Genomic DNA, 10,432 nt, shown 5'->3' with positions numbered 1-10,432 from the left:
AATCAGTGAAATCATTGTGCTGACACCTGCAGAAATCAGTGTGCTGACACCTGCAGAAATCAGTGAAATCATTGTGCTGAAATCATTGAAATCATTGTGCCTGACACCTGCAGAGATCATTGGAATCATTGTGCTGACACCTGTAGAAATCATTGAAATCATTGAGCTGACATCATTGAAATCATTGTGAAATCATTGAAATCATTGAGCTGACATCATTGAAATCATTGTGAAGTCATTGGAATCACTGGAATCCTTGTGCTGACACCGGCAGAAATCATTGAAACCATTGTGCTGACATCATTGAAATCATTGTGAAATCATTGAAATCATTGAGCTGACATCATTGAAATCATTGTGAAGTCATTGAAATCATTGGAATCCTTGTGCTGACATCATTGAAATCATTGTGAAGTCATTGAAATCATTGGAATCCTTGTGCTGACATCATTGAAATCATTGTGAAGTCATTGAAATCATTGTGAAACCATTGGAATCATTGGAATCCTTGTGCTGACGCCTGCAGCAGGAGTGGCCCTCCCCAGGCCCCCGTGTGCCCTCCTGGGCAGAATGCTCTGGGCACTCCAGAGCTGGGCCCAGCTGCTCTCTGTGTCCCTGCCCAGCCCTGGAGCCCACCATCCCCACTCCAGACAGCCTCACCAGAACCTCTCCATGGAAGCTGCTGGCTCCTCCTTGCCCTCTGGGGAACTGAAGGGATTTATCTCAGCTCAGGAGCTGTCTCCCAGCTGGTAAACTTGTGGTGGTGGACATAATGAAAAGCACCCCTGAGCCTTTTCTTCTGGAAGGAGGGAGATGTTGTCCTCAAGTTCAAAAGTGTCAAAGCCTGATTTCTTTGTGGCTGCTGGAACACGTCATTCCGAGGCTGTTACTCTGCAAAATAATTTGTAGATTCCAAACACTGATATTTATAGCTGAAGCACAACTCCTAAAGTCTCATGGTTCTAATGGGAATGTTGGCAGGTCCTTTATTATGTCACAGTGAGCAGTGGTGTTAAAAGTTCTGGAATCAAACTATCAATGCATGATAAATGGGGGGTGAGCTGCCCGTGTCACACCACTTATTAAGTTGGTACCATAAATTATTGCACTGTAAAAATCAATGTTTACTTCAGACTTCCCTCCCATATTTTCATTGCTATTTTCTAGAATTCATTTTAAAAACTACAAGAAACGAAAAAAGAAAAAAAAAAGAAACCCAAAACCACGTGGAACAGGAAAATTAATTTTCTTCAGGCTGAATTGTTCTCTATTACCTAAACAAAATAACAGCTGAGGGTGTGCAGTTATTAAAACCAGCCAGACAAGAGAGGATGAATTGGAGATGGATCAGACCGTGGAGTCAGATATTAACCAAAAATTCCAGGAGTTGAGTTAAAGAAAAGTATGATCTGTTTGGGGGTTTTTATGAGGATGAATCACTATTTATCAGCTAATTTAAACTTTTTATTCCCGGATGAGACCTCCAGGAACACGGAGTGTAGCATGAGTGTCCCTTAAATGACAGGCACAATGTTCTAATGTTGATTCTGCTGGATTTTGCACAAGGAGAAACATCCTCTGCTGGGGCAGGCACCCTCTCACCCTCTCCTGCTCCCAGGGGATGCTGAGAGCTGCCAGAATCTGCCTGGATGGCGCAAAGGGAGGAAAATCCTTCATTTCCTTGTCCTGAGCTCTCAGCCTGCTGGAACGCCCAGCCCTTCCACCCCTCCCCAAACGACTTCCCCCACATTTAGGATCCAACCCTGGAGTTCCAGGGATGTTGCACAGTTGTTAAATCCTGCTGGGCAAAACCCAGGAGCAGCAAAGGCCGAAGGGGTTGGTGTGGGAGGAGATCCTGTGGCCCTGTTTGCCCTGCAGAGCCCCAGGTGAGCTCGGGATCACACCTGGCCCACGGCTGCAAAAGTGTCACACACGTTCAGGAGCAGCCTGGCAGGTCCTGTGAGCAAAAACAGCAAGAAAAACCCACATTTTCTAGGTTTTTACACCCAAAGAGTGGAGCTTTTTTAGAAAAAAAAAAATGTCCCTGGTGTTTCTGCCAGTTTGGTTTCAGCTTCCACTTGGCAGGAGCTGCACGCCAGCAGCGCGTTCCTCACTTTGTTTTGATAGACTGTCTCCCAAAATCCCAGTTTTTGGGGATTCCTCTCCTCAAGCCCAGCACCCAAGCACTTCCAGAGCGTTCCTGCATTTATCAAGTGCCACCTGCAATGTATAGGCTGGCAAATTCTCCTTTCCTGCAGGCCAGGCACAGCCCCGGGATTTATTGCCCATAAGTCAGAGATTTTGCAAACAGCAGCATCGAAGAGCACATTAGCTGTGCCTCTGAGTGAGCACAGCCCATCTCCAGCGAGCCTTCCTGACAGATGATGCAAAGGGGAGAAATTAAGAGGCCTCAGAAGCTTTTATGGCTGTTCTTAGCTCATGTGTGTGTGCACATCGTGGGAGCGGCGTGCTGTGTTTGGCTGGCCATAAATAACAGGGTGAAGCAGCCAGGAGTCAGGGAGGGCTGCTGCAGAAACCTGAGAGGGACAATTGCCACCTCCCTCAGCACAGGAGAGGCTCCCAGAGCAGGGGCCTGTGGGGATTTGGGGTTCCAGCAGGACACTGCCTGGGTTTGCTTGGTGGCCACCCACACTGGGATTCTGGAATTGCCCTGCCCTAAAAAAATAATAACTTAAAAAAATTAAAAAAAAAAAAAAGGAGTAAAGAGTCTGAATTTTGCAGGGTAAAAGTTTAAATAATGAACTCTACCTACCTTTAAAAGAAGGCACTGAGGAAGAAGGTATGGCTGCCTATGATTTAACAGTTTCAGCAAGGATTCTGTGCAGAGTGCAGAAAGGAGAAGTCACAGCCCTCCCTGAAAAGTCTCTCAGATCTCAGGCCAAGATTCCCCCATCCTGCAAATAAACATTTTTAACCCTCTTGTTGGCCATGTTGCCACCTAACAGGGGGTCCTAGAGGTCGAGTACCTGTGCCTGTTATTGCCTGGGGCTTCAGCAGCTCTGCCAGGCAGCCTTTTGCAGATGCACAAACTCATTAATCTTGCAGGTTCAGGGTGCATCTGCAATCTTCTTGCATCCCACATTCCCACCTATTACCTCCAATTTGGATCATCTGCCTTGTTTTGTACCCGGCGCCGTCTGCAGAGGGATCAGAGCCAGCCCAGCTCCCTGCATGGAGAGTGCTCAGTGCTGGCTGAGGGAGCTCAGGGCTGGGCAGGGAAATCACAAATCCATCCCTGAGGGGCCTCCCCTCAGTGCCCACCCTGTGCTGGGAGCACGGCCTGGCGTGAAATAAAAATCACACATCTCCTTCTTTCTACAGTGGGAAGGTTTCACTGATTCAACCAATTATTCTGCTGTAACAATATGAAATTAAAGGGTTTTTTTGCTTAAAAGTAATAGACAGAGGCAATCTGAGCCAATCCTGTGTGTCAGTGTGGAGGAAGGATGTGCTGCAGAGCACATCTGGGGCAGATGTTTAATGACTGACTGCATGAAGCCTGTGTGCCTCAGCTGGGGCTGTCCTGCCCATCCCAGCATTTTTTACAGGGCTGCTGGGGTTTATGGCCCATCCCTTGATGGTTCTGTCCCTGAGGGACAAAGGCTTCTCAGAACCCCAGAATGGTTTGGGTGGGAAGGGACCCTAAATCCCACCCAGTGCCAGCCCTGCCATGGCAGGGACACCTCCCACTGTCCCAGGTTATTCTGAGTCTCATCCAGCCTGGCCTTGGGCACTGCCAGGGCTGCTCTGGGCACCTGTGCCAGGGCCTCCCACCCTGCCAGGGAACAATTCCTCATTCCCAATATCCCATCTGACTCTCCCCACGAGTGCCTTTGCGGTTTGAGGAGGAGGGGAGGCAGTTCCACAGATTTTGTGGTGCCCAGGCTGTGCAGCTGCAGGCAGGATCCCCCTGTGCCCATGCCCCCTGGCTGCCCTGCCCTCCCAGAGATCCCTTCCTGTGCCCCAGAGGGATGGGGGCAGCACAGCCCCACAGCTGCAGCCTCCCCCATGCCAAGGAAAGCTGTGCTGGCCCCAGGGCAGCGCGGGGCCCTGCCCCTGGCATCAGGGAGGGAGGCAGCAGCCTTGGTTTGCAGCAGAGATGGATGGGCTGCAATGACCCAGGCAGGCTGCAGCTCCTCCCCAGCTGGGCAGGTGCACAGGGATCCTCAAGGTCCCTTCCCACCCGAGCCATTCTGGAATTCTGTGCTATTTGAGTTTCTAATTGACTTCCTGCATATTACACATATTATGTTCAACCTTAAAATAGTACTTCTCTTTATATTATTTTTAATTAAGTGCAACATTTCTGGTTTGGGTTTTTTTTGTGTTTTTTTTTGTTGTTGTTGTCATCCTGACCTTTCCAGAGCACTGAGCTTTGCCAGCAAACCCAATCATTGCCCATGCTGCACAAAGGCAAAGCTAACTGCAAAATAATATTGGTGCCATCTATTTATGGCAGGTATAAAATCCCCCAGGAAGCTGGTAAATCCCCTTCTCTGTGCTCAGACATAAGGGGCCACTGCCTTCCTCTCCAGGAGGGTTTCATTATCCAATACTGGTGATTGATGCTGCTCCTGAGTAATCTTTCAGATAAATGAGCCCTCCCCACCTCATTTCCATAACTGTTTTATCTCTGTGTGAATTAGCTCCTCACACTTCTGCAGAGTTACCTCTCCAACAGGAGTTTCTTTACAGAGCAATAGAAACATCCAGCAAATAAAAAATACCCCAGCAAGTGCTGAATACCTCCCAACAAAGCTCAGATTCCTCTCTTTTAACAATTAAAATATTGGCATTTCTTTATCCACTCCTTCCTCAACAGGTGAGAAAATCCAAACCAGGGAACAAGGAGCAGGCAGAAAGGAGGGATGTTTTCTAGGAAAAACTGTGGCCATCCAATAAAACCCAATCCAGACATAAAATCCAACTTTGTGAAAATCCTCCTTTGTCAATACCTACAGGAGCTCCCTGAACCATCTCTTCTTTTGGGAAAACAGCTTCAAACTAAATTAAAAACCAGAGTCAGAAATGGGGTTTAGAGGACTCCAGACAAGAAAAGCCATTTGTTCTGAGGCAATCTGGGCTTGCTTAGATTGGCTCCCTCCATCCTGAGCTGAGGAAGGTGTGAAACAGGCAGAGAGGGGGCCTGGGTCTGAGTGCTCGGGATGAAAGGATCAATTCCAGCCGAGTTTCTGTTGTGCTCACTATAAACCCATTTTTCCAAGGGTCTCACATAAATCCAGACGTGCTCTGGCACTGAATGAAGAATGGAACTGAAACCAGGCTGGGGATTTGGGTGCGTGGGTGGCCACACTCAGCAACAGAGGTCTCACACCCCATTGCTGCTATGGATTTAACATGCTCTCTTCATCAAAAACAACTTCGATTTAAAAAGAAAATAAAATATGTTAAGCCCTTTAGTGAGGACAGACTGTGAGATCAGAGCAAAATCCAGGTGTGGAAAACTACAACCATAATTCAACTGCTCAGATATTTCAGTATTTTCAATTTAAAAGTCATTTTTGCACAAAAGTTGTCACATCCACAACTTGACCAGTGCCATATATAAAAAAATGTCATTCAGAATTATTTTAATCACAACAAATGTTCCCAAACCAGGTTTTAAGGCAGTACCTAGTAGTAGCATTTATCTAGAAAAGCACCAACTCTGCTGGCACCTCAGGGGCTTTGGGAATTTTTATTGCTTCTCTAGAATGGGGACACAAAGGCACAGCAGTCCCTGGGATGGAGAACACAGGGATGCAGCCACAGAATCCATGGATTCCCATCGAGGTGAATCCTGCAATTTATCATTCTGCAATAAAATCACAGAATTTGTGTCCCCACTCCAGGAGTTCAGGGCCACAGACTCCTCCAGACTCCTCTTTGCTGCCAAACAAGGCTGTGCATTAATGATGGAATCATTTTCATTTCTGTCAAGCTGATGACAAAATGTCCTCATAACATAAAAAAGACCCCAAAATTTGGGGACATCTGTATAAACTATAAGGAATTGCCACCTCTTAAAAAATCAAGATTTTTGTTGAAAACAAACCCATTTTTCTCCATATCTTGGGACCTTGTTCCTCAGGTTCTGTGTTTGTTCCTCAGCCTTGGGACAAGCTGAGTTTCCACTGAGACATCTTTCAAGCCTTGGCTCCCACATGTTCTTAGATTTCCCATCAAATTTTCCCATCAAATTATATAGAAAATATTTATGTTTGCACCCAGCCTGGCGTTACCTGTGGTGCAGGTGGAGCTCAGCCTTCCCCACCCCCTGTCCCTCAGCAAGGACCCTCTGGGTGTGGCAATGGGAAGGACCCAGCAGCTTTCACCTCTTCCTGTTCTCCGTGAAGGATTTCCTTTCCTTTGGAATGCTCTCTCTGAAACTGTGCCAAAACCAACAGCATTCCTCAAATTCAATTTGCTATTCCTTGAACAACAGAAGGAAACGTAACATTCTTGGGAATACAATATGCAAAATGTGCTATTTGAAAAACTCTGACAGCTTTGCCTGTGGAGATAAGGGAGAGCAGAAATAATAGCATTCCCTATGCAGAAATAACATTCCCTATGCAGAAATAAAGCTGGTGTTCACAGCACAATTGCTGTCCCAGGGGTTTCCCTGCCCATGGCTGGACACAGCACATCCCTGCTGTGGCTGTGGGAAGCAGTTCAGAGCCCATGGGAACTGCCCAAATTTCACCTTGCTCCCTGCTCCCATCCCCTGGGAGCTGAGCAGCTCTCACCTGGAGCCTGCAGGGTCTGATCTGCCCATTCCTGCTGGATCTGACTTATCCATTCCTGCAGGATCTGATTTCCCCATTCCTGCAGGATCTGACTTATCCATTCCTGGAAGATCTGGTCTACCCATTCCTGAAAGATCTGATCTAACCATTCCTGGAGGATCTGGTCTATCCATTCCTGGAAGATCTGATTTATCCATTTCTGGAGGATCCAATTTACCCATTCCTGCAGGATCTGATTTCCTCATTCCTGGAGGATCTGATTTCCCCATTCCTGGAGGATCTGATTTACCACTTCCTGGATTAATCTGATTTCCCCATTCCTAGAGGATCTGATTTATCCATTCCTGGATTAATCTGATTTATCCATTCCTGCATTAATCTGATTTCCCCATTCCTTGGAGAGCTGCTGTGCTGTCCCTGCCCGTGGCAGGGGTGCAGTGGATTGGTCTCTGAGGTCCCTCCCAGCCCAGCCCAGCCCAGATGCCAGGGCACAGTGCCCTCAGTGCCAGGACAGGAGGGGGATGCTCCATCCCCCAGGGATGCCAGGGCTGTGCAGGAGGAAGGCAGAAGCGCCCAGAGCAGTGCTGCTGACTCAGCACCAGCTTTGCCTCAGCACTCAGGGCTCTGTGGGCAGCTCCAGGCTCCCTTCCAGCCCCTCAGGAGAGCCTGTGCCCTTGCATGGATGCACACAAATCCCCACACTCAGACTCAGGCCAGCCCTTCCTCCCGGAGCCGTGGCCACCAGGACGAAGGCACAAACCCAGCAGCAGCGCTCCCCAGGCTGCTGGACTCCTCTCCCAGCCCTCACTCTCAGCCAAGAACTCCCACAGAAACGCTTTTATATCTCAAGACTACTTGAGAGGAACCTAAGTACTGCACTTTCACTGCCAAATTTAATTCCTTCGTGGAGCTCTCAGCTCACTTAAGGCTTGCCAGCCTCTCTGAGGGCTGAGAGCTCCTCAGGGCACGGCCTGGCCTCTGCCATGGGAGCACAGCAGGGCTGAGGAGCCCTGCCCTGCTGCTCTGTGCCTTTCTCCCATGTTCAGAGAGCAATCCAGCATCTCGAGTACATCTGGAGAGCTGCAGAGTCACCTCCTGCCAGGGGAGCTCCCAGGGACCCTGAGCAACCCCAGGCTGGCACAGCCCTCCCAGCCCAGGCAGTGCCCATGCCCACCTTGTCCCTGCTCTGAGAGCCACCTCCAGCTGCCACCCCAGGGATGGGCACTGCCAAGGCCTGGGCCCCCTTTCCATGGAGGAATTCCTGCTGCTGTCCCCCCAAACACTCAGGTACAGCCTGAGGCCATGTCCTCTCCTCCTGTCCCTGCTCCCTGGCAGAACAGGTCCCCCCTGGCTGTCCCCTCCTGGCAGGAGCTGGGCAGAGCCACAAGGTCTCCCCAGGCCCCTTTTGTAGAGGCTGAGCCTCCTGCCAGCCCCTCGGGGCTCCCCACAGTGCGGGGAGGGCAGGGGGCAGAGCTCCTGTGTGGATTGTCACGGTGTGTCGTGATAAAACCCTCCAGAGAACAGAGAGTGAGGCCAGAAACAGAGATGGTGCAGTACCAAGAGTCAATTGGAGAAACAAAATTAGAAACAATCTGTGTTTCAAAAATGTGGTCAACAGAATGCATCACCATGACAATTCTCGCTAGAAGCAACAAGAGAGGCTTGCTGGCACTGCTGAAGGAGGGCTGGTTCAGAGTGAAGATTCATCAAAATGCAATTTACAGCACCAAAAAAATATATCTGTAGTGGCATTTCATTGACTTTTATTCTTAAAATGTGAGAACCAGACTGAAGAAGCATTACCTTACACTGAATTCTGTGAGAATCCTGATCCTGACAGAAAACCAGAGACATCTTTAGCGTGTTCCTTAGTGGTTGCATTCCAGACAAAGCTAAAATAAGGATCAAAGATTTATATCACAGATATAAAATAAAATCCAATGAGAGTCTCGGATTAAGGCACACAGAGGTGGGCTTTAAATGATAAACATGGTTCTAAAAGGAAATGTAAAGAGAGGATTAAGATACCCATGCACTGAACAATAATTCCTTTTAGAGGTGCCACCATGTCCCAGCTGTGAGAGAAACACAACTTGCTGCAGTTTAATGATGGCTCTGTCAAAACATCCCACCCAGGGGCTGGACATCCCTCCCTGCCACGCTGGGTGAGGACTCAGAGCCACAGAAATGGATTGGTTTCATCTGGGGCAGCTCTCCTGGTGGATGAGGGCACTCAAAGGAGTTCTTTGCATCGTGGTGGGGACAGGGCTCAGCTGCAGAAAGAGAAAAAAGGGAGAAAAATCCATCTGGAGAGAGCCAAGGAGCCCGGAGGGGCTGGGGCTGCCCCTGGATCCTGGCAGTGCCCAGGCCAGGCTGGGCACTGGGAGCACCTGGGACACCGGGAGGTGTCTCTGCCATGGCAGGGGTGGCACTGGGGGGGATTAAAGAGCTGAACTATTCTGGGATTCTGGGAGCACAAAAAGCCCAAGGAAACACAGCAATGTTTTGATGACAAATGAAATCAAGAGCAGCTCTGGCTGGGGGTGGAGGTGGGATGGAAATCACGTCTCCACCTCTGGAGCTTCCCCCAGCAGCTCTCCCTCAGGGGTTACTATTTACTACATTTTAGGGAGTGCAGGCACTGAGGATAAATTTCCTCTCTTAAGCCCATAAATCTCTGCAGGTCTGACTGAACGCTCAGCATGGTATATGTGTGTGGCTGGGCTGACCTTGAGCTGGGGAAAAGTTTGTTAAAAAACTTCTCCTTTTGGAAAAAAACCTCACTGCAGGCTGACAAATCCTGCACAGCTGTCCATCAATTGCCACGAGTTCTCTTAATTTTTTAGTGCCTAACTAACATTTCTTTCTCATCAAAATACTTGGTGTCAAATATTTCATTTTGAATGCTATGCTATGTTAAAAAATAGTAAATCACTTAGCAACTGAAATGAAATATCTAATGTGAGGTCAGATTGGTTACCTTGTTGATTCTGGGATAAAATAACAGATTTTTATCATTTTTGCTTTTAACAAGCTTTTTTTTTTTTTCCTTTTTCCCCCAGGCAATTTTAAATTGCCAGGGAATAAAATAAATATATTATCCCCAGGTAGGTACTGTATAAGTAATATATGGTGGAGTTATAATAGAACACTGAAAAACTCCATTACATTGCTGTTCTTTTGTCAGAGGCAGGACTGGCTGGAGCAGCACTTGTATATCTCAGTGATATCTAATTCCCAGGGAAAGGCTCCCAGCACTGAGAGCTCAGGCAGCTGCAGGCAAACAGGCCCATCAAACACTGCCAGCACTGGCATTATTCACAGGGCTGGGGAGGGACAGGCAACAGCAGAGAGACAATGGCTGTTATATTCATAATTCATGGTAACATGAGCTCACCTCACTGCCAGTGCAGCTCCTGATGGGCCCAGGTCAGCCCTGATGGATGCAGATCAACCCTGATGGGACCCAGGTCAGCTGTGCTGGACCCAGATCAGCTCTGATGGATGCAGATCAGCTCTGATGGGACCCAGATCAGCTCTGATGGGACCCAGGTCAGCTGTGCTGGACCCAGATCAGCTCTGATGGACCCAGATCAGCTCTGATGGGCCCAGGTCAGTCCTGATGGATGCAGATCAGCCCTGATGGGCCCAAATCAGTCTGA

This window comes from Agelaius phoeniceus, chromosome 11, assembly GCF_051311805.1.
Source record: "Agelaius phoeniceus isolate bAgePho1 chromosome 11, bAgePho1.hap1, whole genome shotgun sequence".
NCBI lineage: Eukaryota > Metazoa > Chordata > Aves > Passeriformes > Icteridae > Agelaius > Agelaius phoeniceus.
Note: the sequence above shows the minus strand (reverse complement) of the source record.